Source organism: Capra hircus, chromosome 12 (assembly GCF_001704415.2).
Source record: "Capra hircus breed San Clemente chromosome 12, ASM170441v1, whole genome shotgun sequence".
NCBI classification, from domain to species: domain Eukaryota; kingdom Metazoa; phylum Chordata; class Mammalia; order Artiodactyla; family Bovidae; genus Capra; species Capra hircus.
In genome coordinates, this window is record NC_030819.1 from 55937132 (window position 1) to 55963135 (window position 26004).

A 26004-nucleotide genomic window follows, 5' to 3' on the forward strand; every position below is an offset into this window, starting at 1 on the left:
TCTTTACCAGCTGAGCCACAAGGAAAGCCCTATTCAATATTAGATCTTGCCTAAAGGTTACTTCCTTGACAGGTGAAAATTACATTGACTTCTCCTATTTCACCTTCTCAATATACTTGAAAAGGTCACAACTCTACAAATATGTCATAATTCTACAAATGTCATACACTTCAGAGCCAAGACATACACCATACCTGTAGTTTCTTTAAATCAATGGTACAGTGTTATGTTGCTGCTGATGTTTCAAACAGCCCTTAATCTCGTCCCTGCATGATACACCAGGCTCTCTTTCTCCCAGCGCTTCATCTGATTGTTTACATGTTTGAATTTCGCCTTTTCCCGGTTACCTTCCTCTTAGGGCGCTCTGTCCCGCTCCAACCTGACTTACTGCCTCCTCCGCTTGCTTTATCGTTGCTATTCAGGCTTTCTTTCAGCCCTATCCTCAATGAATGCACTTCTCCTACCTCCTTTCTAATTTTAGTCCCCAGTTTTGCCTTTGTTACCATTCTCCAATATCTAGGAATGTTACTTGCATAAAATAATGGCTTTATTTTACACAACTTGGAATTGCTAGTTTTGTAATCCAGGGGATGTTTCTTCAGGAGAAAATGAGAGAATGGAGGAGGTAAGAAAGTGGTTTTTTATTTTTTTAATTTTTATCGTGGGTACTTTAAGATGTGTTCATAACTGTTTTTTTAAACTTGTTTCCTGACGGGGGTCTACTGTTGTAAACGACAGAGGGATGAAAGAGAGGAAGAGAAGGAAGAGGCTGGCAAGATAAGGATGCGAAAAGAAAAGGTAAGAGACCACCGAGTGACTTCCCTGGTGTTTAGAACTCTGCTTCCACTTTACCTGTACAGGTTCCATCTCTAGTTAGGAAACTTAAGATACCGGCCAAAAGAAAAAAGGTCACTGTGAGGTCACTTCCTCCCTGTTTTCCAAGGCCAACCTTGCATTTCAAGGTACTGCTGTCTTCAAGGAAGCTGGTTTACAGTTACACGCCTGTCATAAGCTGTTGCTTCAGAGTCCAACACAGAGGCTCATGACTGTATTTCTACTGGAAGTGATGCCAGTGGAGGCTCAGGCAAGTGGTGTTTATGCAGGTGGTATTTGGTGATTCAGGTGGGCTCCCGTGTCTGCTCATTGTCTAGTTTCCAGGCTATTAGATAGTAAAGTTGGCTGTAATAGTTCCAAGAAGTAGAATCATAATATTGGGTCTATCAGGGGTAGCCCCTGACTTCCAAAGTGGCGGATGTTGGGGATCACAGTTTTGCTGCAAGGACTAAAGCCAAGAAGCTTTTCTAGAAGCAATGTTTCTATATGGCACTCACTGTTTTTATTTAGATGGTCTGCTTCTTTGGGGTAGCGGAGAGCTGAACAATGGAGATTATAGAGATAGGCTAAGACTTTCCAATATACATTGCAGTACTGGATGTGGGGGCCTCCTTCAAATACCCTTTCCAATTTCCGTGGTAGAAAAATCAAAAGAATACCATGTCTGAAAGCGTTCAAAGTTTCCAGACTGCAAACTCCCACATTCCCTCTTACCCAGACCTCATGTACCTTATTTTAAACACCATCAGCACAGGTTTACACAAGTAAGCAATCCAAGGAGAAAGCTGAGATGAGTATCTGGGAATCCTAATTGAATCTGACGTACTATGTATGTAAACTTGGAGCTGGCTGACAGTTTGCCGAATTATATTTCTTATATCAGATGTGAAAAAGCTTGCCTGCCGAAAATGACTTACCAAAATTGCTTACTAGGTAGCCATGTTAGTTATCCCTTAGGTCCTGTTACCCAAGACCCTATTAGGATGCTACATTAGAATAAAAATACTCATTATGTCCCATGAATACTTTAGTATAAATTTAATGGTCACATTACCTAGTCAGTCACCTGCCAGATCCCAAGGGGACGGGATGTAGCACTGGTGAAAGTGTTAGCCGCTCAGTCACGTCTGACTCCATGTGACCCTATGGACTGTAGGTTCCTCTGTCCAGGGGATTCTCCAGGCAAGAATACTGGAGTGGGTTGCCCTGCCCACCTCCAGGGGAATCTTCCCAGCTCAGGGATTGAACCCCCGTCTCCTGCACTGCAGGCAGATTCTTTACCCTCTGAGCCACCAGGGAAGTGTTGGCAAATCTGGATAAATGAAGAGTGATTAGGAAAATTGCAGAGCATGGGCTCTTCAGTGGAGAGTATTAGTGCAGAGACAGACAGAAAGTATCAGAAGACAGTGGACTCTGGAAGAAGATTCATTAAACAGGAAGATGGAAAACTCAATTCCCTAGTCACTATTTTCCCAGGTGGTGCTAGTGCTAAAGAACCCACCTGCCAATGCAGGAGATTTAAAAGATGTGGTTCGATCTGCGGGTCAGGAAGATCCCCTGGAGGAGGGCATGGCCACCCGCTCTAGTATTTTTGTCCGGAGAATCCCATGGACAGAGGAGCCTGGTGGGCTGTAGTCCATGGAGTCACAAAAAGTCAGACACGACTGAAACGACCCAGCACACATAGTCACTGTTTTAACTATGGATAGTTCTGTGTTTGTAGCATATAGTTATGATTAAATTTGGTTGCAAGTAACATATAACAGTGATTCTTAAGCAAGTTTGTTTTTCTCTTACATTTGTAAGCCCAGAGACAGTTACTTCTGAGATAAATTGTATGTCATAGTTTCAGGAGAACTCAAATTTTTTTTTTGGTTTGTTTGGTTGGTTGTTTTTGCATGTATAGTTTCCATTCTCCAGATTATCTCATGGCTCAAGATTGCTGCTGGAGCTCCAGTCATTGCATCTGCATTCTCATCAACGGATAGGCGGAAGGGAAAAAGAAGGCTATGACCCCTCTCCTCCATTTTTACTTATATATCTTGGGCCAGAATTTAGACATAAGTTCTTACATTTAGCTGCAGGAGAAGTTAAAAACACATGGTCCTTATTTTGTACTGTGAAAATGATGGATTCTATTACTATAGAGAAATGGGAGAAAATTCTGAGTCTCTGCCACAGGATTACAGCTCCCATCTGTCCATCCCACCCCATCCCATCCCAACCACTGTTGGGGTTTAGGCACACATCAGCATTTATACTGACTTTGTAGGCAGTGCTGGCTAGAAATCTGGTGTTTGTCAGTGAGGTGGGAGACCGAGGAGTCTGTGAGTGACCAGAAGTGCTGACAAGGTGCTGGGGGAGCCACACACTCAGGTACACGGCCGCCAATCACTGGGCCTGCAGACGTGGCACGCTGTCAGGGAGGAGAGGGCTGGGGCACCAAGGGAGGTAGAAAATAAACAGGAATAGCACCACATTTGCCCCCTGGAAATTCAACTGGGCTTTTCCACAAGCATGTGAAACTCTCAGAAACATTTGTAGACAGAGAGGACCTTGCTTTGGACCAGGATCCAGCATCAACTATCAGGGCAAAAGGAAATGAAACACTGCCAAGTTATATCACAGTTTAAAAAGAAGTTCTATCTGTGAGATTAGGTTATGGTTTGGGCAGAACTTACAGAAGCACGTTTCTTCACACGAGAAAATGTGTCTCTTTTTCTGCTTGGGAAACCTAATGGTGATTTAATTATCCCCAAATGAATATCAGCAGCAGGTGAGGTCTGATTCGGTCCTTTTTTAAGCTCTGTCAGATGCTAACATCAAAGCCTCCATGGACTTTGTCATTGTAAGTATTACGCTTGCCAGCGTTTTCCACTCTGTGCTGTTTCTTCCTTTTATGCATAAGAACTAAAGACAGAGTTATTTCAAAGTTATGGTCTCAAAAATTAGGGTTTTTCATGGTAACGTTAATTTATTTCCCCATTTTCCATGTCCTGGTCTAAGATTTTGCAATTAGCAGGATAATTCGAAGTCTAAAATACCATGGTCAATATGCTCGGTTTAATGTTTTGTTTTTGTTTTTTATAAAAACTTAGATGGTCTAATGTTATTGCTTTCCATGTTTTTATGGCTTTGTTATTGCCTCTGCAAAGGTTTTGTCTTAATATATATGAAAGTTCTTAATTGTTGCATCTGCTGACATCTATTTTACTTCTACAGTAACAAGCAAGCATGCAAAAGATGAGATTAGAACCTTGCAATACGCACAACTGAAAGAACATTGGTGCTGTGAATAACTTCATTCAAGCCTAGTGCCCTTTGTTTCCCTCAGCTGAGGCCCTTGATTATTATATTTGCTTCTATATTTTATTAGAATATCTCACGGATATAGAGTGTGCAGTGCGTGCACACACAGAGTGTAGCAGGTGACAGACATTGTTGGGTGTCCACCCTACCATCCATTCCAGACTTTCTCTTTAAGATTAGAAGCCTGCTGGGTGAAAGATGAAACTTCCCATCCTCTTTTGTATGGAAGTGCAGGGACTAAGTTTTGCCCAATGAGGTTAAGAGGAAGCCTCCTGCAAGGGTGAAAGATGCTCTTCTTTGACTTCCCTTCTTTCTGTCACCTGGAAGGTAGAGTTTACATCATGAAGTGATGGATTACGGTTGTTGAAACAAGAGAACAGAAGGAGCCTGGATTCCAGAAAAGCCATCATCTTAGTCCTGGAGGCAAACTGGTTTTTCACCTTAAAGAGTAAGTTTGATCTGGGCTAAGCACTCCTATTTCAAGTTTCCTCAATTAGGCACCCAAGATGTATTCTAGTGGATGGGCTGGGGTTCTGAAACATGGGATGGAGGACAGAGGTCAGAGATAGAAAAGGCAAGAATCTTCTGTTCTACTTGTTGTGGGTCCTAGTTGGGACTCACAGTCACCTGTCAAGCTTCTAGACCAAGGAGTGTTCTTCAGCTTTTCTATCCTCTGCAAAGACTGGACAGTGCTTGAGCAGGAGCACAAAATAGCTGTTGAATGAATCAATAAACAAATGAATGAAGGAGAAGTCTTGTTGGGGGTGGGGAAAGGTGGAAGGGATGATTTTTGCTCATTTGATCAAAAATATATGAGAAAACTTGCTTTGGGTACTTAAAATCAAATTCATGATGGATGAACATGCTTCAGAGTGATTCAAATGCTAAAGTGTTCTTAAAGCTATCCTTAAACTTGAATATCTATAATTGGCCCATCCGGTATGTGTTGAACACTTATGTAGGGTATATAACAGTTGGTGCCTACAAATAAGTTCTCATTTGTGATATGTGATATATGAGGAGGTGCCCTGGAGCCTCATTCTTGCTCTCTCTCCTCTACAGGGTTGTTTTGAAGTGGTGGTAAGTCAAGCAAGAGCATGAACAGATATTGCAATTACCCTGTGCGCATGCGTGCTAAGTTAATTTGGTTGTGTCTGAATCTTTGCAATCCTATGGACCGTAGCCTGCCAGGCTCCTCTGTCCGTGAGATTCTCCAGGCAAGAATACTGGAGTGGGTTGCCATTTCCTTCTCCCAGGGATCTTCCCTACCTAGCAATCGAACCTGTGTCTCCAGCATTGCAGGCAGATTCTTTACTGTCTGAGCTACCAGGGAAATAGGGATGTCAGTAAATCAACACTGTTCAAGAGAACTTTCTGCAGTAAAAGGAATGTGGCTATTGAACTCTTGAAATGTGACTAGTGTGCCTGAGGAAATGGTTTTTATATTTTTTTTAGTTTTAAATGATTTAAATAAATGCATGTGGCTAGTGGCTACCATACTGGAGAGCACAGCTCTAGAACTTTGTATTCTTAGTTATCATCAATGTGTCTAGAGAGCAGGGATTTAAAACCTCATCCAAAGGAGAATACTGAGGTCAGCCAAGAAAAACGCTGCCAAAATGGGTGGTCAGGCTCGAGAGGCAATGGCAAGGAGTCAAAGCTGAGTGCAGAGGACCAACTGGGGCCAGAGAGGGACAAGGCCAGATGGAGGGAATGAGGGCAGAGTGTCCAGTGAGACACATGGGCAACTTCTCCTAGGTCCACAGCTCGGGACTTTTTGGCCTACAGCTGTGTTTTTGTTTGCTTTTAAAATTTTTTATTTAAAAATAAAATTTTTAATTTAAAAATAAAATAATTAATTTACAATGTTGTTAGTTTCAGGTGTACAGCAAAGTGAATCAGTCATACATATACCAACTCTTTTAAATTCTTTCCCCGTATACGTCATTACAGAATATTGAGTAGAGTTCTCTGTGCTATACAGCAGATTCTTATTTGTTGTCTGTTTTACGTATAGTAGTGTATATATGTCAGTCTCGACCTGCCGATCCATCCCTCTTTTTTGGTAATATGTTGCTTTGGAGTTTTCCATGGGTGCATTTTTTCTCTTGGTATGAGAAATTTTATTTTGCCACAAATCAACAAAATACTAAAAAAGAAAATTTGGGATTAAAGCAAAGATTTGTTTTTCGATTCAAAGTGTTCATGTTTTATCTAGATACTGATCAGTTAACTTTCCCGTTTTAAATAAGAAAGTATGTGAAACCCTATTTAAAAAATTCATAGAAAGCCCACCTGACTGTGCCTGGCATTGTCAGTTGCCCTGGAAACAGGCTGGAGACTTGGCTCCATTGTTTCAACTTAATAGGTCAATACAATAGTCCACTGTCTTTCCGCTCTGCTGTTTCATGTGTCTTTAAATGTATCACTATAGATACTGGATACAATTAACAAGACTTTGGAAGGAGGGCTCCTGAGAGCATTGACATCACTAAATCGTGCCTTTCTAGTTTTTCTCAATGTGAGAATTTCTTTCTTCAGGAAGCGTAGAAAAAAGTCCGGGGAAAACACAGGGAATTGGGTCTTCGAAAATCCTTAAAGTAAAAGGACTCCTCTTGAAGAGTTCTTATTCTCAGCCAAGGTTCATAACAGCTAAATGACAGGGCTCAGGACTTTTGGGGAGAGAAAATAACACCAATGCTCCTTCAGTCTTAGACACATGAGATCAGAAATGATCAGGCATTAATGCCTATTGGCCAAGCTGATAAATTAGCAGAACCAAGTCTGTGGCTGGGAAGTTGTGTCACTGGGGGTGGTAGAAGCAGGAGAGCCAATCCCGTGCATGGACACTGTGATTGGCAGAGAAGTTGACCTATCCGTGTATGGAGGGGAAGAAGACCCTTTTAGGATAAGTGTATACCACTGAGGAGAAATCGGATTTTTTACCCCATTTCGTGGGTTTAGTTGTATAAATTACTTGTGTCTTGATTAGAGAAAAGATGGGTTGATTTATACTGGAAAGGGTAGAGAATAACGCTGTGCTGGCCCTGGGCCCCTCTCCTGATAACAAGGAATAAGAAGGTCTGCCATTGAGGTGAGAGTTTTGTGTTGAAAGGGCCACCCAAGTGATTATCATCTTCATTCTTGGCGAAGGACCGTTGTCCGAACTGATGCCACCAGAGAATAGAAAGGTACACTTGGGGGTAGACTTCGCAGTAGCATGTATGGGAAGAGGCCATGGATTGGGGTCTTAGAGATAAATAAATGAATTTGGCAGTGGGCTGACCAGCGGTAGCTGTACAGAACACCCTGGCAGGTCATCAGTACCAATGTCATCTGAGAGCTTGTTAAAAAAAAATGCAGAACCTTGGACCATACCCTAGACCTGAGGGATCAGAACCTGCATTTCAAGGAGATACCCCGTTTCCTAAAAAAACTGGTCAAGGACCTCCATTCAAAGTCTGCGTCCACCAGCTTCCCATAGTGGCAGGGGCAGAACACCCTGGGATGAAGAGCCAGGGTTTGGGGACTTCCCTTCCCTGGCAGTGCAGTGTTTAAGATTCCACAGTCCCTATCCAGGGGCCCTGGGTTCAATCCCTGGTCAGGGAACTAAAGCCCACATGTCACAGCTAAGACCCAGCACAGCCAAATAAAATAAATAAATAAAAATAAGTTTGCTTGTTTGTTTTTAAAGAGAGAAAACCAGGATTTGGGAGCCACACTACTTAGTTCACGCGATCTTGACATCCCTTGCGTGCTGAGCCCACGGGCAAGATGCATGAATACTCTCTATACCTCAGTTTCCCCATCTGTAAACTGGAGGCAGTAATAGCCCCACATTGGCTGTTACAAGGATGAAATCATCAATCCACATAAAGCACTTATCTAAAAGGTTGTAGGCGCTCAATATATGCTAGATAGACCCTAGTCATTTTTTCTTAAATGGTAATATATGGGACCAATCTCTTCAGTTTTCACATTGAGAACCTGAGGGCAATGATAACTAGTCACTGGGCAGCCGGGAGGGTTTTCAGAGACATATATGTTCTGTGGTCTGTAAACACCTCTCCAGGTGTGAAGATGCTGTCATTGATAGCCCACCAGAGGAAGAGGACAGGTAGGAAGGTAAAGCTTTCAACTAGCCTGGGTAAGAAGGCAAGACCTCCTGAGGGGTAAGGGACCACCTCGGTTTTTCTGAAACCAGTGAGAACCAGACCACCCTCAAGTAAGTGATGAGGTAAAAATTCATCAGGCTCAAGTCATCCTGTCCTCTTATTCTCTCCAGCTCCCACCAAATCAGACCACCCACAAAGAGACGTTTGCATGGTGGCTGGTGGGTAAATGACATCTTTGTGCAAACTGCCTGGAGCGTGGCAAGGACCAGCGTGGGTGGACCACCCCCAGGTCTGTCCTAGAGTCCCCCAAAGTCCCCTCTTTCTTTCTTGTCCTAGACAATCCTTGGGCAAGCTGACAGCTCAAACTTCGACACCTTCGGTTCCCTTTTTAATTTTGACGTCCCTCTGAGCAGGCAGCCAAGGAGATCTGGGATACATTCTGTTATTTGCAGGACGGAGAGACAGATAAAATCTTTTATGCTCACTTCCTGTAGCTGACTTAGTGCCTACAGGGCATAAAAGCTGACCCTGGATTTATTGCTGCTGCTGGGAGACGTGGGAGGTGTCTTTTAACAGCATCACATTTTTTTTTTTTTCCATTATGGCTCAGCTGGATGGAAGCGCTGTGGTTAAGGCTCAGTCCCAAGGGCCTCGGAACACTGTCAGGGCCAAGGTGCAGCCAGATAGGGGCCCCTAGAGGCTTTCCCAAGGGTCTGTCTGAGAACACGCCCCAGGTGGGAAGGATAATCTGTGCCGAGTCATCATGCACTGACTGCTTGTGTGCGGGTGTGTGCTCAGTTGCCTCGGTCCTGTCCAGCTCTTCTGCGACCCCATGACTGTAGCCCACCAGGCTCCTTCTGTCCATGGAATTTTCCAGGCAAGTCTACTGGAGCGGGTTGCCATTTCCTCCTCCAGGGGATCTTCCCAACCCAGGAATCGAACCCAGGCCTCTTATGTCTCCTGCACTGGCGGGCAGATTCTTTCCCACTGTGCCACCTTGGAAGCCCTAACTGACCTCTTGATCCCTGTGAGATCCTTCGCCTCAGGACGTGCATTCTGCCTGGAGGACCAAGTCCACAGCATCTCCTTCTGTGTCTTCCTCCTCCTCCTAGACAGTCTCTCCATTTACAGTTGCAAAATCTAAAGCCCAAGTGAACCCACGAGGAATGTAAGCTCGGCCGCGCAAGTGTTTGCTTTTCCCTTCGACCATCCATTACCCCATCTCGAACCATCTGTCAAGCCTTTGACAGCAGAATGCCCCCCTCCACCCCGAGACAGCATGAAATTTGAGTTTAACCAGAATGAAAATGCCCGTCCTGGCCCTCTTCAGTCTTCTGATCTCCTGAAGGAAACCCCAGCCCTACCCAGCCCGAGTGGTCGAACTGTGTCTTTCTAGTCTTGTCTCAGGAACAATGTCAGTTACTGTTCAGAGGAGGACGTACTTGTGATGGTCCAAGGTATTAAATAAGAATGCCCCGCTTCTCCCGACGTCTCTGGGAAGACAAGAGTTCTGAAGACTGACTCAACTATTTACTGCTTAACATGGGAAAGGACTGGATGGTTTGCGTCAGAGAAGCAGCATCTGCTGGTCTCAGTGCTGGGCAACCACAGACCCTCTTACTTGTCAGAAAACAGACGGCATGGTGGGGGGGCTGGTTGTGTAGCAGGGCATCTGTGTGTATTTGTGAAGATTTTCTCCCCAGCATCCTGTATGAGAATACCATGTCAGGAGGCGAGTGCTCAGATGGAAGGCAAGCACCTGGGACATGGTACCCATTCGCTGGTCCAGAGTGGCTGATTGGACCCCACTTTCTAGGGCGGCACAGCTTCTGGATCCTTCTAGGGTGCTGAGGGCGCTGACCCTGGCCAGCGTAGGGGCTCCACAGTCCTGCTCAGAGCAGAACAGGTGGCGAGGCTCTTCCCCAGAGAGCACCAGGCTGCTCTGAGACAGTTTTGTCCTTCAAAACAAAAGGGTCTGTTGATGTAAAAGAAAATGGCAGTCCTAACTTCTTAGTTTACTCCTGGTGGGTAACAAGCCTCCCATTCACTCTCCAGAGGGTCCCTTTCTCTAGAGCCTCAGAGAAGGCGCATTGTTAGGAGCTGGGAAGGTGGGGACCCGTGCTGCGAGCTCTCCGGGCACTGAAATCCCAGGAATTGGGCCCCTCCCTCTGCTTCCAGGGAGAGGCTTATTCAGGTGGGAGATTCAGAAACTTGCTCTTTTGTGATGTAGGCTCTTTTGATCTATCAGCCATGTCGTTTGTTTTTTCCCTCAGACCAGGTGAAAGAATGACTGTGATAAAAACAAGGCTGGGCTTTCCTTATTTATGACAATCCCATCAGCTGGACAAAAACAATTAAGTCTTCAAACCCCCAAGACATCGTTCTCTATAGAACAGAGGGGAGTCGTTTATAGACAGGTAATAAGTTTCTCAAAACAGAAAGGAATGTATTCTTCGGATAGGAACAAAATTTCAAATCGTCCCTTTTTTTGCGGGAGGGAAAAGGTTCTGGCTTAAGGTCGCCTTAAATCTCTTTGGCAGAAACCCAGGAGCATTGACACAAAGAAAAGAAACCAATTTTCAAATGGAATGAAAACAATAATGTTGAACTACACCTTCCCCTTCCTATTCCTTCAGCTCTCCTCTCTCTGTGGGTGACTCTAATACCTGTGTCTGGATGCCTCTCTCTAAATTTCAGATCTGCCTTTCCAACACTTGCTGGATTGGCCCACCAATGGGTAGCTTCAGTTCAGTTCAGTCGCTCATTCGTGTCCGACTCTTCACAACCCCATGGACTGCAGCACACCAGGTTTCCCTGTCCGTCACCAGCTCCCGGAGCTTGCTCAAACTCATGTCCATCGAGTGGGTGATGCCATCCAACCATCTCATCCTCTGCCATGCCTGTCTCCTCCCGCCTTCAATCTTTCCCAGCATCATGGTCTTTTCCAATGATGGGTCCCTGAACTGAATGTATCCGCCACTGAGCTCCAGCCTCCCCTTTGAAAGGGCATCACCTCCTGACTTCCTTATTTCCCCTGATGGCATCAACTACTGTAACCAAGCAGGACGCTATGGGGCCTTGTGGGAGAGACGTGCCCGTGTCCTCTCCCTGCCTCTTGTCTGTAGAAAACTTCTAGTCTCCCTTGCCTTTCCCAGATTCCAAAAGTGCATTTAATCAGAAGTGAGAAAATACAGTAAGAAAGGAAAACAGTCAAACAAGACAAAATAATAATCCTTTAGCCATTAAAAAAGGGGAAGGACCTTTAGTTTCTCTTCAAGAGCTGCAGATAATATTCTGAGCCATGTCCTTTGAGCTGTTTGTAAATACTGAAACCCCCATCAGGTGGAAGAAGTTACCTACAAGCATGTAGACCCCAGACCAGTTGGAACAAGAAGATTGATGCTTTTGGCTCCCGAATACCTGACCACCAACCAACCAGAAGAATGTCCATGAGCTGATCACACACCTCACAACCCACCCCCCTCATCCTGCCTTTAATAACCAGTCCCTGAAAGCTGTCGGCCTTTGAAGTGCTAGCTGCCTGGACTCCTCTTGACACCTGCAATAAACGTTGCACTTTCCTTCACTGCAACCTGGTGTCAGTAGATGGGCTTTATTGCAATTAGGCACGTGAACCCAGGTTTGATTCAGTGACACTGTCATTGTGAATGTTGTTAGTTCTGTCTAGTGATTTCAGAGCCTTCCCACTCCCTTGTGTTCCCACCACTAACAAACATGGTAGTGAAAGACCTTGTCGCTACTTCCTTTGACAAATGCAGCAGGCTCCTCCCTCACCCATCCTTTTTCCATGCCAATCCTTGTCCACAAATAATGATAAATTAATTTTCCTACAAGGGCTTCCCAGGTGGATCATTGGTAAAGAATCCACCTGCCAGCACAGGAGAGGAAGGAGAGGTGGGTTCAGCCCCTGGAGTGGGTTTGGAAGATCCCCTGGAGTAGGAAATGGCAACCCATTCCAGTATTATTGTCAGGAAAATCCCATGGACAGAGGAACCTAGAGGAATCACAAAGAGTCATGTCTGACTGTGCATGCATGCGATTTTCCTAGTTATAGCCATCTTCTTGCTGTAATAGATTTCATCTGTAGAAGCTGCCCAACGTCATTGAATACGCTTCCATATTTGAGGCCAATGTCTTCCTAACGTTGACATTAGGAAACCTCATACCACAGACTCTCTTGCAGCTAAGACTCAGGCATATGATTTCAGGGATCCATTCTTTTGTTAAATGCAGGTGGGAGAGTCAGTCTTCAGGAGTGTTGGGGGGATGTGTTTTCATGATGTAGCTCCCATTTTCTGGCTTCAGAGCCAAGCTGTAGAGCTCACCTGAGGTTTCTATAAGCTACTTAATATTGTGTGATAAATTCTCTTTCAGCTTGGAGTAGGCAGAGTAAATTCTGTTGTTGGCAACCAATAAACACAAAATTAAAAATAAATATTGGTGACCCTTCAGGGACTAATGAAAGAAATACCTACTCCCCCATCTGGCACCTACATTTCTCTACAGTTAAGTCTCAAAACAGCAGGCCTTTCAAGGCCATCCAGTGTGTGTCTCTATTCTCCTTCTTGTATCACCTTTGCGAGGTACATGTCCTCCCTTAATCATAGGTTTCCCGCATTAGCTTCTACTTTGGTTTAACCACTTATTTTCTGAAATAACTGCCAGCAGCAAACTTTTTTATGACAAGGACATTCCAAAATTGAGTGTGTGACTGTCCTCTTTCATTTTTACATGTTGAGATCAACAGCTTCCAAAGGTCCTCAATTGTGCTAATACATGTCCTATACTACATAAATATAAGATCTATTTAGTTTTGCTTGGAAGAAAACTCTAAAACATTAAAGGGGAACTTTATTATCATCAAAAAGCATTTTTGATGATATCTTTCCACATACCTTTCATTTTCTTCTCATATTCTCCTATCTGTGACTTTGTCTATACACAGTGTAACACAGGAATGAAAGTTAAAAAAATTAATCAAAGACATTTTTTATGTTATGCTGATAAAACATCTGGAAGACTGAATTTCTTCTTTCCCACCACACAGATGGTCTTGTAGAGAATTGGTCTGTGTTGTTTACCAAGGTAAGTTCTTCCTTGTCTCAGTCCATCCTTCACTTTCACGCGAATTTTAAAAAATCTTTCATTTTTGAGAAGCTCTTTTCCAGTTTTGAAAGACAAAGGCTTTACCAGAACTTTGCGGATGCCCTTAGGAAGAGATCCAATGTTCATTGCTAAACTGCCTCTTGCTTTGATAATGTTGGAAGTTAGGCATTATAGAAAAGGATGTTTGGATGAGAACAGGAAGGTCCTGACCTTGCTAAGCCCTATGAATATGGAAGCAATTGTCAACATCAGTCTGGACCCTCTGCTGGACATGGTTTATGTGAAGCCCACACAGGCACCATTGTTCATTGACTGCAGAAAGGGCTGAATACTGCCTGTAACCATGGCGCTGGAGCTGATAGCATGGTGCTGATGTTGACTCGGAGCCATACTGTTCTCTTTGGTAGCATCCAACTGATTGGAGCTGCACTGCCCTCCTTCAGCGTTGGCTGTCGACACTCTGTATGAAATCTAGTCACAGTTTAATAGCTTCTCTTTTCTTGGCAAAGAAAACATTTTTCTAAAATCTACAGTTATCATTGGTGCCAAGCTCATTTAGACTCATTATTCCTTCTTCTTCTTTTCCTATTCTCTGTCCCCATGCATGCCACAGACGTCCCTGGGAACTGGCAACATCAACCACACCACTGGAAGCCCAAGTGTATCAAAGAAGGATGATGAAAACCCATATAACCTTTACACTAACAGGTAACAGCCTTTTGGATTATGTTTTTAAAAGGTTTTAACTATATCAGTCTAATTGTAAGAACGCTAGGACTTTCCTGGTGGCCCAGTGGAATCTGGTAGGAATCTGCCTACCAGTGCAGAGAACATGGGTTTGATCCCTGGTCTGGAAGAATTCCACAGAGCTTCCACTGAGCCCGCACCCCCCAACCACTGAAGCCCATGTGCCTGGATCCCATGCTCTGCAATGAGAGAAGCCGTTGCAATGAGAAGCTTGCACACTGCAAAGACGACCCAGCACAGCCAAAAATAAATAAATTAGTAAAAAGTTTAAAAAAAAGAGTGGCAAACATTGCAAAATTCTACTGCCAATATTTTGCATAAGTCTTCACTGATCTAATTTTAAAGAGGAAAAACTTTTATTTTTTAACCTAAATTAATTCAGGTTTTCTTTGTTCTGCATAGTTTACCTACCATTACCATAAATAGATCACTGGTTTTGTCTTCATGAAACTGTTGGAAGTGCCCAAGATAACTCATGGTGCATATTAAGAAGCTGTTATTTTATATAATTATATAATAATTATAACAAAGATCTGCATAACATACTATGTATGTAAAAAAAGCATTTATATGTTTAAATATGTATACATATGTATTATAAATAAAGTATAAATTAAATTGAATTAATTTGATTAATTAATTGAATTAATTTGATTTTGAATTAAATATATTAAAATCTATTTTTAAAGTACATATTTAAAGCTTCTCCTCTAGTGTGGTGAGTGAAATGTTTATCACCAAGTCTTGTGGAATAATCATTCAGTGGCTAAGAGTAATGTTTGCATTTACTCCCAGCTTTGTTAATCATCTGTCTCATAACCGCCAGTTTGCTGGATGTGATGATTTAGCGCCTGTTGGAGTCAGTGAGATTTTACAATAGAGGTGTTCACTATCTTTCCACACATTTCAGGATGATCAGGCTTGACCACGCTACCTGGACAACCATGTTGCCACAGCAGACTTAATTTGTTTCCTGGTTAATAATCTACCACATACCTCGAGCAAGACTGGAAAATCTGGTCATCTGGTTGCCAAATGCACTAAAGAAAATTGAGATGAAAACACTGGAGTTTGGTTAATACTTGAATAATTAGAGTTTCATTATTTTACAAAGCTTTTTCAGATAGGGATGAAGCATGTATGTGTTTTCTGACGCTCTCTTTCCAAAAATTTATTACAATCCAACTTGTTTCAATTTAAAGCACTAGAATACCACTCAAGATGCCATCTCTTGGAACCCCCAGACACACAGCAGGAGTGAAGTGATCATAAACATAACCTTTTAATATTATAGATTCTATCGGGGGCTAATCTCAAAGACTGAAGAGTAACCTGAGTGAACTTTGGTTCATTGGTTTGATATCTAACCGTTTGTACTCTTGTCAAAGACCTGAAATAAATCAGAGATTTCCTGTTTGAACTGAGGGCCGTGGTCAGGATGGACACATGTTGGTTATACTCTGGGCGTGATTATAAGCTGTCTTCATGCTTGAACTCTTAGTGAGGTGAATGCGTTTCTCCTTCCTTTATGAGCCTCTCATGAGCTTTGTAGTGCCTGATAATTAAGGACCATGATGATATAGTGGAGGCCCCTCAACTGCATGCCCCATGTGAAGCTGAACAACATGCTGTAATGAGCTGGGGAGGAATGGCTGGAGATTGTGGGCTTGAATGCCAACCCTTCCACTTATGAGTGGTTTGATATTGGACAGGTCTCTCCACCTCTTTTCTTTCTGATCTGCAAAAAGGGATAAAAACATGTTCTTTCCAGACTACTGGAAGAATGAAACAAGATAGTATATGTGAGTACATCTGGCACCTGGTAGATCTCAATAAGCATTAGTCAACCTGAATCTGTTATCAAATTCACCGAAAACTGGACCAATGTGTTTGTTGCCAGCACTGGGCCAAAGGAGTATACATGCATCCTGAAAGAGGTAGGGCCTCTGTTGGTTCCTTGTTTACTTTGGAAATTCCAGTGAACAATGAAGGGTTAGAGGCATCAAGTTTTAGGGAGAAACGATTTGGTTTGGAAGTCTCTGGATGGATCGGGAATTCTCAGACTACCACCCCATTCCCAGAGACCCTTATGCATGGAACAGGACTCTCGGACCTCTTGGTAGAGAACTAGAATCTTCTGGGATGTTTGAAAGCTAGAATGAGCTTCCAGGGGCCGAGAAATCTTCTTGGTCTAAAACTGTAACATGCTTTTGGTCATCCTGAGCAACACAAGGTCCTCCCTTGTCATGCAAACATCACAGAGCTTGTTCTTACTCTTCAGTGAGTCACCACTTGCCTAGTCCAAAGGCCCCCCTGTTATCCTAAGAAGCAGGACTGGAAGGAGAAGGTCCAGGGTGGAGAATCCCAGTGCTTTGGCAGGGGGGTCACTCACTAGACAGAGCAGAAGGCGCATGGACTTCACAACTGCACAGTATCAGTTCGAGTCTTAGCTGTGCAACTAGGCCAAGGTCTTCAGCATGAATAAGCCTCAACTTTTTCATCTGTATAGTGGGTAGACTGCTACCTATCCAGAGGGTGATTGTGAGGATTAAATGAGATCAGAAGTGTTGAAGAATCTACACTTAGAAGGCATTTGATAAGTCTCAGTTCTCCTCCCTCACCCCCTCACTAATTCCTTCATTATTTTCATATGGTCTCAGACCTTGGACATGTGCCCTAACCCCTCTTCCATCCATAACTCACCCTGTTTTCCTGGGGTGGGGGCTCCATACTTACAATTTCTCCCCTTTTCCACCTAGATCCCATATCCTGGCTTCTTTTCCTTTCGGTCCTTGAGGTGTTCCCCTGTTAGTCACTATGTCCTCCCTGGCACTTTCCATCCCAAGTTTTCTCAGTGAACTGCTTTGTGACCCTCCTTCTCTGGCTTCCTCCAGGTGGCTGTGTGCCTCTTGGAGTGCTGGGGTATCCCGTCTTGTTGATCCTCAGTAAGCAAGTGGGCAGTGCCAGGCAGAACATCAGCTATTAGCCCAGTGTGGAGCAGACCCCCTGCCCTTCTGGTCAGGTGGGGAGGACAGTGCTTCCAGCCACTGGGCTGGGTCTGGGGTGTGTGGACAAGGGCACTCGCTGTCTGCACGTGAGAGGCCTTCTCTCGGCAGCAGGGAGAAGAGAAGGGGAAGCACAGTGCCGGCTCGTGACTACAGAGCCCCTTTCTTACTGCTGCTTTCACCTGCCTGATCCTCCCCGTGTTGTCCGGGGACCAGGCAAACAGATAAAGGCAGGAAACACAGAACAGACGGACCAGCTGCCGTGAAGAGGAAAAAGCGTGGGGTGATGCACATACTGACTTGATTCCACGTACATTTATATCAGCTCTTCTACCCAAAGGGAGAAAGATATCAGAATGTGGGAGCCACAAGAGCCAGGGAGAAAATGGAAAGAAATCCAGGCCAGAGTAAGAAAGCGCCCTTCAACACTCCTGCCCTTCCTTTCCATGAAGGACTCATGTGCTAGAGAAGGCGGCCGGGTACATCTGTGTCAGCACTGTTCTTCAGACTGCAGGTCCCAACCCAGCAGAGAATCCTAAGATCGACTAGGGACTGAGAACCAGCATCCTTTAAAACTTTTTAATGGAAGCATAATGTGTACAACAAAGTAAATAAATCTTAAATGTACTATATAGCTCAGAAATGTGTATATGTTTACATGTGTGTGTGTGCAGTGTCTATCTATCTATATCTATATCTGCATAACGGGGCATCCCTGGTGGCTCAGCAGTGAAGAATTCCCCTGCAATGCAAGAGGCGCAGGAGACGTGGGCTCGATCCCTGGGTTGGGAAGATCCCCTGGAGGAGGGCACAGCAACCCACTCCAGTATTCTTGCCTGGAGAATCCCGTGGACAGAGGAACCTGGTGGGCTATAGGGTTGCAGAGTCGGACATGACTGAAGCGACCTAGCACATGTTTATACATAAAACCAACCAAAGCCCAAATCAAGGTATAGAACATCTGCAGCAACCCAGGAAGTGCCCGCCTGTGACATCCCAGTAAATACCCACTTACTTCCCTCAGTTCAGTTCAGTCGCTCAGTCGTGTCCGACTCTTTGTGACCCTATGAATTGCAGCACGCCAGGCCTCCCTGTCCATCACCAACTCCCAGAGTTTACTCAAACTCATGTCCATCGAGTAAGTGATGCCATCCAGCCATCTCATCCTCTGTCATCCCCTTCTCCTCCTGTCCCCAATCCCTCCCAGCATCAGGGTCTTTTCCAATGAGTCAGCTCTTCCCATGATGTGCCCAAAGTATTGGAGCTTCAGCTTCACCATCAGTCCTTCCAATGAACACCCAGGACTGATCTCCTTTAGAATGGACTCGTTGGATCTCCTTGCAGTCCAAGGGACTCTCAAGAGTCTTCTCCAACACCACAGCTCAAAAGCATCAGTTCTTCAGTCCTCAGCTTTCTTTATAGTCCAACTCTCACATCCATACATGACCACTGGAAAAAACCATAGCCTTGACTAGATGGACCTTAGTTGGCAAAGTAATGTCTCTGCTTTTGAATATGCTATCTAGGTTGGTCATAACTTTCCTTCCAAGGCGTAAGCGTCTTTTAATTTCATGGCTGCAGTCACCATCTGCAGTGATTTTGGAGCCCCCCAAAATAAAGTCTGACACTGTTTCCACTGTTTCCCCATCTATTTCCCATGAAGTGATGGGACCAGACAGACAAACACGGTTTTGCCTATTCTTATTTGAAAAAAAAAAAAACGCTTTTTTTTCTGGCCATGCTGTACGGCAGGTGGGATCTAGTTCCCCAATCAGGGATTGAACTCGTGCCCCCTGCCCAGGAAAGGGAAGTCTTAACCACTAAACCACAAGGGAAGTCCCACCTTGCCCATTCATAATCATCATATAAGTAAAAATCCTATGATACTCTTTTATCTGGCTTCTTTCAACCAAATGCTGTATCTATATGGGAGTTGTTCTTTTTTTTATTGCTCTGTGGTAGTTTATTGTATGAATAATTGCATGTTAAGAAATTAATTCAAATGGTTAAACATTTGGTTTATTTCTAGCTTTGTGCTGTGACTTTACAAGTCCTCTGATGGACATATTCACTCATTTTTCCTTGGGTATGTGCCTTCAGTTCAGTTGGTCAGTCATGTCCGACTCTTTGCAACCCCATGGACTGGAGCACGCCAGGCTTCCCTGTCCATCACCAATTCCAGAGTTTGCTCAAACTCATGTCCATCGAGTCGGTGATCCCATCCAACCATCTCATTCTCTGTCGTCCCCTTCTCCTCCTGCCTTCAGTCTTTCCCAGCATCAGGGTCTTTTCCAACAGTCAGTTCTTCACCTATGACTGGAATTGCTGGGTCCCAGGGTTGGGACATGTTTATTTCTAATAAATGCTACTGAGCAGTTTTCCAAGTTGAGCTATCCAGTATGATAGCCATTGGACACAGGTTTTCCTCATGGTTATTTAAATTTAACTTCAAACAAAATTTTAAATTGAGTTCTTCAGTCGCACCAGCACATTTCAAATGCTCAATAACCCCATGTGGCTCATGGTCCCTTTTAGACAGTGTAGACAGAGCCCATTTCTATCATCAGAGAACTTTCTCTGATGTTCCAAACAGACTTTCAGCATTTTTCAAAATACGAAATCAAGTAGAACACATGAGAATGTATTCTATAGAGTAAGGCTAACTATTGTTTCATGAGTCTTTTATTTCAGCCATATTTTTGTGGATGCATGTATTTGGTCATGATGTCAAATGTAGTATTTCTAACTGTGAATCCTAGAAAACCCTCTGTCAAGGTACAAGTTTTTGTGATCATCAGAGTCCCCTGGACTACAAGGAGATCAAACCAGTCAGTCCTGAAGGAAATTAACCCTGAATATTCATTGGAAGGACTGATGCTCAAGATGAAGCTCCAATAATTTGGCCGACTCATTGGAAAGGACCCTGATGCTGGGAAAGAGTGAGGGCAGGAAGAGAAGGGAGTGACAGAGGGTGAGATGGTTGGATGACATCACCGACTTGATGGACATGAGTTTGAGTGAGCTCCGGGAGATAGTGAAGGACAGGGAAGCCTGGTGTGCTGCAGTTCATGGGGTCGCAAAGAGTCGGACAAGACTGAGTGACTGAACAACATATACTTCCTGTAAGTTTCTTCTTCCAAATGAGTAGGAGAAACAGGGGCTGCTGTATGGCTAGAGGTGATCTCAGCTTTCCATCCTTCCCAGCCAACGGGATCTACTTGCTCGGTGGAACTTGACTGGCCCTGCGTGGGGCTGACTCACAGGGGTACTTCAGTGGCCCACTGGGTTCATGCAGGTGGTTCATCCCACAGCCCAGAAGACAACAGCTTCTGTGAAGTCAATGCCAGTGATAATGAAATGTCAGATGAGCTTTGCAGGCTTTCAAACTCTGATTGTGTGCCATTTGGTCACCTCTTCTTCTGGTGGTAAAGTACACTGCAGATGTACTTTGAAAGCTCATTAAATATAAACAGTCCCCCGATATTATTGTGATCATACAAGATGTTCCCAATATGAAATTGTGTTTTAATCAGAAAACAGTGACTCTTGCATAGTTTTAATAGAAACAGAAACAGAAAATCAAGCAATTCTTTCAGACTTCCGAGCAAAGTCACACCAAACTCTTGTTAGTTACAGCATAGGTGGTGTCAAATTCTAGTCTGGTCTCCAAGAGCCTGTCTCAGGCAATGGCTCCATGTGGGTCTAGGAGGTGCTGGTCATCTCTGAAAAGCCTTCCACCCTGGGTCTCCCTTGGTTCCAAGGTCCCTTGGGGTGATGATTTGATTCCAGAGGCAGGTTGCTCCAAGTGTGTGAAAGCTTCCTGAAGATACCAGATTCCAGTGAAGACACAGCATCATGCCATTGGAACAAATGTGAAATCACCTTGTGGAACAGACTATAAGGACTGGGTATAGAGATCTTTCCTCCTCCACTGAGGTTTTTCTTCTTAAGAATGTCAGGAAACTTCCCTGGTGGTCCAGTGGTTAAGACTTTGCCTTCCAATGCAGGGGGTGTGGGTTTGATCCCTGTTTGGGGAACTAAGAATCCATGTGCCTAGGGGGCCAAAATACCAAGACATGAAACAGAAGCAATATTGTAACAAATTCAGTAAAGACTTTAAAAATGTGTTGTTCATTGTACACCTCTTTGTGACCCCATAGATTGCAGCACACTAGGCTTTCCTGTCCTTCACTGGTTCCTGGAGTTTGCTCAAATTCATGTCTGTTAAGTCAGTGATGCTATCAAACCATCTCGTCCTCTGCTGTCTCTTTCTCCCTTTGCCTTCAATCTTACCCAGCATCAGGGACTTTTCCAATGAGTCAGCTCATCCCATCAGGTGGCCAAATTATTGGAGCTTTAGCTTCACCATCAGTCTTTCCAATGAGTATTCAGGGATTATTTCCTTTAGGATTGACTGGTGTGATCTCCTTGAACAAGTAAATGAATAACAAAAAAAGATTCTCAATAGCTAAGCCTTTCTTTGAAAAACCTGCTCTTGAAAAGTCATGTCAGTTAAAATTTTGATACATTGAATCCTCGCTTCTCTGGTCGAATACTCCAGCATCAGTTTTATAGATCCTCCTCCCTGACTGCTCTTCTATAATGACTCCCGATAGTCATGCTTCTTGCCCTACTCCCTCTGTCGTCGCAAAGATTATAAATAACGCTTTGCAAGTTTTGGATACATATGGGGTGGCGGTGGGATGCTGCTTTTTGAAAGCATCTTGTTATTTTATGAGTTTGGGTTTTGAAAGTCAAGTTTCCTTAAAACGAGGCATGCCTGGGCCATTCATTCCAATCTGATCTACAGTGTGAACCGTAGTTCCCACATCATGCAGAACTGGTGAACAGCACTGCGTTTATTAAGCTCATCAAATTAATACCTAATTTTCTATGGCAATTGTTGACTTAGCATATGATCTAAATTCAAGGCCTGAGCCTACATTTTAAGACTCTTGGGGAAAATAAAAGACTCTTCGGACTTCCTCGGTGGTCCGGTGGTTAAGGCACTGTGCTTACTGCAGGGGGCATAGGGTCAATCCCTGGTCAGGCAACAAAGGTTCCACAAGTCTCACCATGCAGCAAAAAATAACAAAGACTCTGGCTGCCAGGATACATCACTTATAGGAAGGATATTGCAGCAAATATCCTCTCTCGAGGCCAGGTATCCTCCACGTATCACAGCTTTCCTTGCTCTGGGGCTCCATCAGGCTTCAGAATCTTTCTCAACACAACAGTTCAGGCACCCATTAATCAGTATTCAGAATTAGTGAGACGAAATGTATTTGCCTGCTTTGGAATCTATCATTTATGGATGAATTCTCCTCCAATGACTCTTAGGCTGATAAGAAATCCCATTAGCTTGGACTGCTTTGTCTGAGCCCTGGCCAGGGCCCATTTATGGAAGAGAGAATCGTGTCTTCTTTAATCAAATGGTGGTCACAGCCCTATCCCTTTGCTCTTGGCATATCAGAGAGGCACAAGAGCATGGGAAAATCAGATGGACCTGAATTCAAATCTTAGTCCTGCAGCTTTCTTGCTGTATCACTCTGAACAAATGACTTAACTTCTCTGAGCTTCAGTTTCTACAGCTGCAAAATAGGATAATAAAATCTCCTGTAGAGAGTTGTTTCGAGGTTCTATCAGGAAATAGTAGTATAAATCTTAGCACTTTGTAAGTACTCGATATATGGTGATAATCACATTATTTTCAACTGCCGTGACTAGTTGTTGTAGGTCGTAGGTTCTTCTGTGATGGAATTTAAATAAAGATGTGCGTTAGTCTTTGGAAACGTAAGCCCATTCCTCCAGTTCAGACCTAGGAGGAGGATGTCCACTGTAGAGACAACAAATGCAACCGCAGCTGGGTGATTCTCTCCAAAGCATGGCTATTTGGGTGGGATCCAAAATTAAGGCATTAATGAAATTAAAAGATGCTTGCTACTTGGAAGAATAACTATGGTACACCAAGATAGCATATTAAAAAACAGAGACTTCACTTTGTGGACAAAGATCCATATAGTCAAAGCTATGGTTTCTCCAGTGGTCATGTATGGATGTGAGAGTTGGACTATAAAGAAAGCTGAGTGCCGAAGAATTGATGCTTATGAACTGTGGTGTTAGGGAAGACTCATGAGAGTCCTTTGGACTGCAAGGAGATTAAACCAGTCAATCCTAAAGGAACTCAGCTCTGAATACTCACTGGAAGGACTGATGCTGAAGCTGAAACTCCAATAATTTGGCCACCTCATGGGAAGAGCTGACTCATTGGAAAAGACCCTGATGGTAGGAAAGATTGAGTGCAGGAGGAGAAGGGGGTGACAGAGGATGAGATGGTTGGATGGCATCATTGACTCAATGGACATGAGATGAACAAACTCTGGGAAATAGTGAAGGACAGGGAAGCCTGGTGTGCTGCAATCCATGGGGTCGCAAAGAGTCGGACACAGCTGAGTGACTGAACAACAGCAGGAGGCAAGGGAGTAAGCAGACAGCTGTCGCTGCAAAGTTGCATTAACCCCTCAGCTGCATCCCTGGGACATGAATCAGAGAAGCAGATAACATATAAGACACTGTATATTCGGCAGCAAAGAAGCCCTTTGACCAGGGAAATCCTGGATGTGGCTCATGGCATGGGCAGAGCCTCTGCCCGCACAACTGTGCCCAGGCCTCCTAAATCTGATAGGATGGGTCATTTGTATAATTACTTTATCAGGTAAGAATGATGCTGTGAGGAATAAAGAAGGGAACTTGCTAAAAGAAACAAGTTGATATCCTTGTACATAGGAAGCCTTGGTTCTAAGTGAGCCATGTGGCTCTAGCTATTAATACCTATTGGATGGTATCTTCCACAGTTATTTGGGGTTTCCAGAATGCCTTTTGGCAAGCTTAGGTGGGCCATGAGGTCTGGACTATAGCTGTGTCCTAAGAGCACGAAGACGTTCTGATCAAAGATCATCAGCAAGAGCGGGTAGAGATATGTTTAATTTGAGTCCTTTCCATTGAGTTCATTCTAGAAGCCAGTGGAAACAACTTTAAATCACCACCATGTTGAACTGAGAGGGTCCAGTATTGTCTGATATCCTAAGAGAGTAGTATGGCTAAATCTTACAGAAATAGACACTGAGGCTGCCACAGAATTGGACATTTGGTGCAAGTAAAAGCTTGTGGAAAATCCTGCCCATGGGGTAAGGGGCTGCCTCACTCGCTGGACTTCCCTAGAACATCAAACACCTTCCACATACTGTTCTTGGTTCTTTTATTCAAAATGCTGCCAGTAATTCCTCCCCACTCCCCTATAACATAGTCATACACGAGTCCAGTGGCCCTCAAACTCTAGGAGACACAGGAACCAGGTAGAAGGCTTGTTAAAGCACAGATTGGGGCTTCCCTAGCAGTCCAGTGATCAAGGCTTCACACTTTCATTGTAGGGGGCACATGTTCGATCCTGGTTAGGGAACTAAGATCCAATATGCTGAGTTGCATTGCCAAAAAAAAAAAAAGATTAAAATTACAGAAAGAAAGAAAATTCCCCCATAGACTTCTGGCTCCCAACTCTGGAGACTATGATTCGGTACTTTGGTGCATGATCTGAGAACTTGCATTTCTAGCAAATTCTTGGGTAATGCTGCTATTTCTGGGCCCACACCCTAAGAAGCACTGTTTTAAGGACGTGTGCACAGAGCTGGTGTTAGTGGCTGGTTGTGTGAATGAATGAGCGATGAATGAATGAGTGAAAATCCTCCTTAGCCACCTCTTTAATATCTTCAGGGTTAATATTTTTTTCCTATAGGGATATCCTCTGCAAAGCTTACTTCCCACATTAGAGGAAGGCTTTTTTTTTTTTTTTTTTTCTTATTTAAGACAGTCTTTTTCATCCTACCAGGCCAAATATCCTGTGATAAGTAGTTTAGTCTCTCTTGCTAATTCCAGGGCACACACAGTCCTCAACTGTGAAGGTGCCAGAAGTTCTCTGGATTCAAAGTGTTTCTATCCAGATGGACAGATTGGGGAGCCAGGCTCTTCATTGCTTTCTCTGCTCTAAAAATTCTCAGCGCTTCATTTGAACACATCAAAGCAGCCTGGGATGAAAGACTAAAGGAGCTTGACACTACAAAAATGGTGCCTGTTTGGGCGCCATGACACTTGAGCGTGGCGAGGGCTGGTCTCGGGCCATTGGCCGGGAGCGGGGGGGAGGGTGGGCTTCACCTGGCAAGCCTGCTGCTGCTGGCCTGCCTTTTGGTTTTGGTGTGAGCATTTTTCAACCAAATTGGGCCACTCCTCACCCTTGGTAACAGGGTAACAGCAGGTTCTGTCAACCGTGATTGTTTCCCAGCTGTCTGTAGACATGTTCCATGGCACCAGGCTTCCTCTTTGATCATTTCAACAATTAATTTTATTACATTTTGCCATTGTAATAGAATGATGTATTTCTATTGAATAGTAGAAAAAAAGGATCAATCACTTCACTTCCTAATGCCATTAAAAACAAGCCTGTTGACATTTTGTATGTTTCTATTCAGTTCACTTTCTGTACTCAGGATTATTCATTTTTGATATATATGTGATGAGTCTGTATCTGTATCTTCTGCCAAACACACTTTCTACAGAAAAGGAAGGCCTTTGTTTTTAAAGACTGTGTTTTTTATTCTGCCTTGTCAACTGACCTATAGCAGGTAGGTTAGTCTCTCGTTAATTCAGGACGCATAAAGTTCTCAACTGCAAAGCTGCCAGAAGTTCTCTCTTGCATTAAAAAATGATTTTATAAATGAGATTTGCAATTTTCCCATTTCAAAGAGCTGATTCTTAAAATGTGATTGCTTAGAATCATAAGCTGATTTTGTGTTCTACTTTTTCCACTTAAAGGA

General features: G+C 43.8%; 1 long non-coding RNA gene across 1 annotated transcript; it reads left to right on the forward strand.

Annotated features, from left to right (window-relative positions):
* Positions 321–15603, forward strand: LOC108637278. Its single transcript, XR_001918916.1, has 5 exons — positions 321–798; positions 4471–4591; positions 5206–5223; positions 13999–14093; positions 15043–15603. It is a non-coding gene; the product is annotated as an uncharacterized LOC108637278 (long non-coding RNA).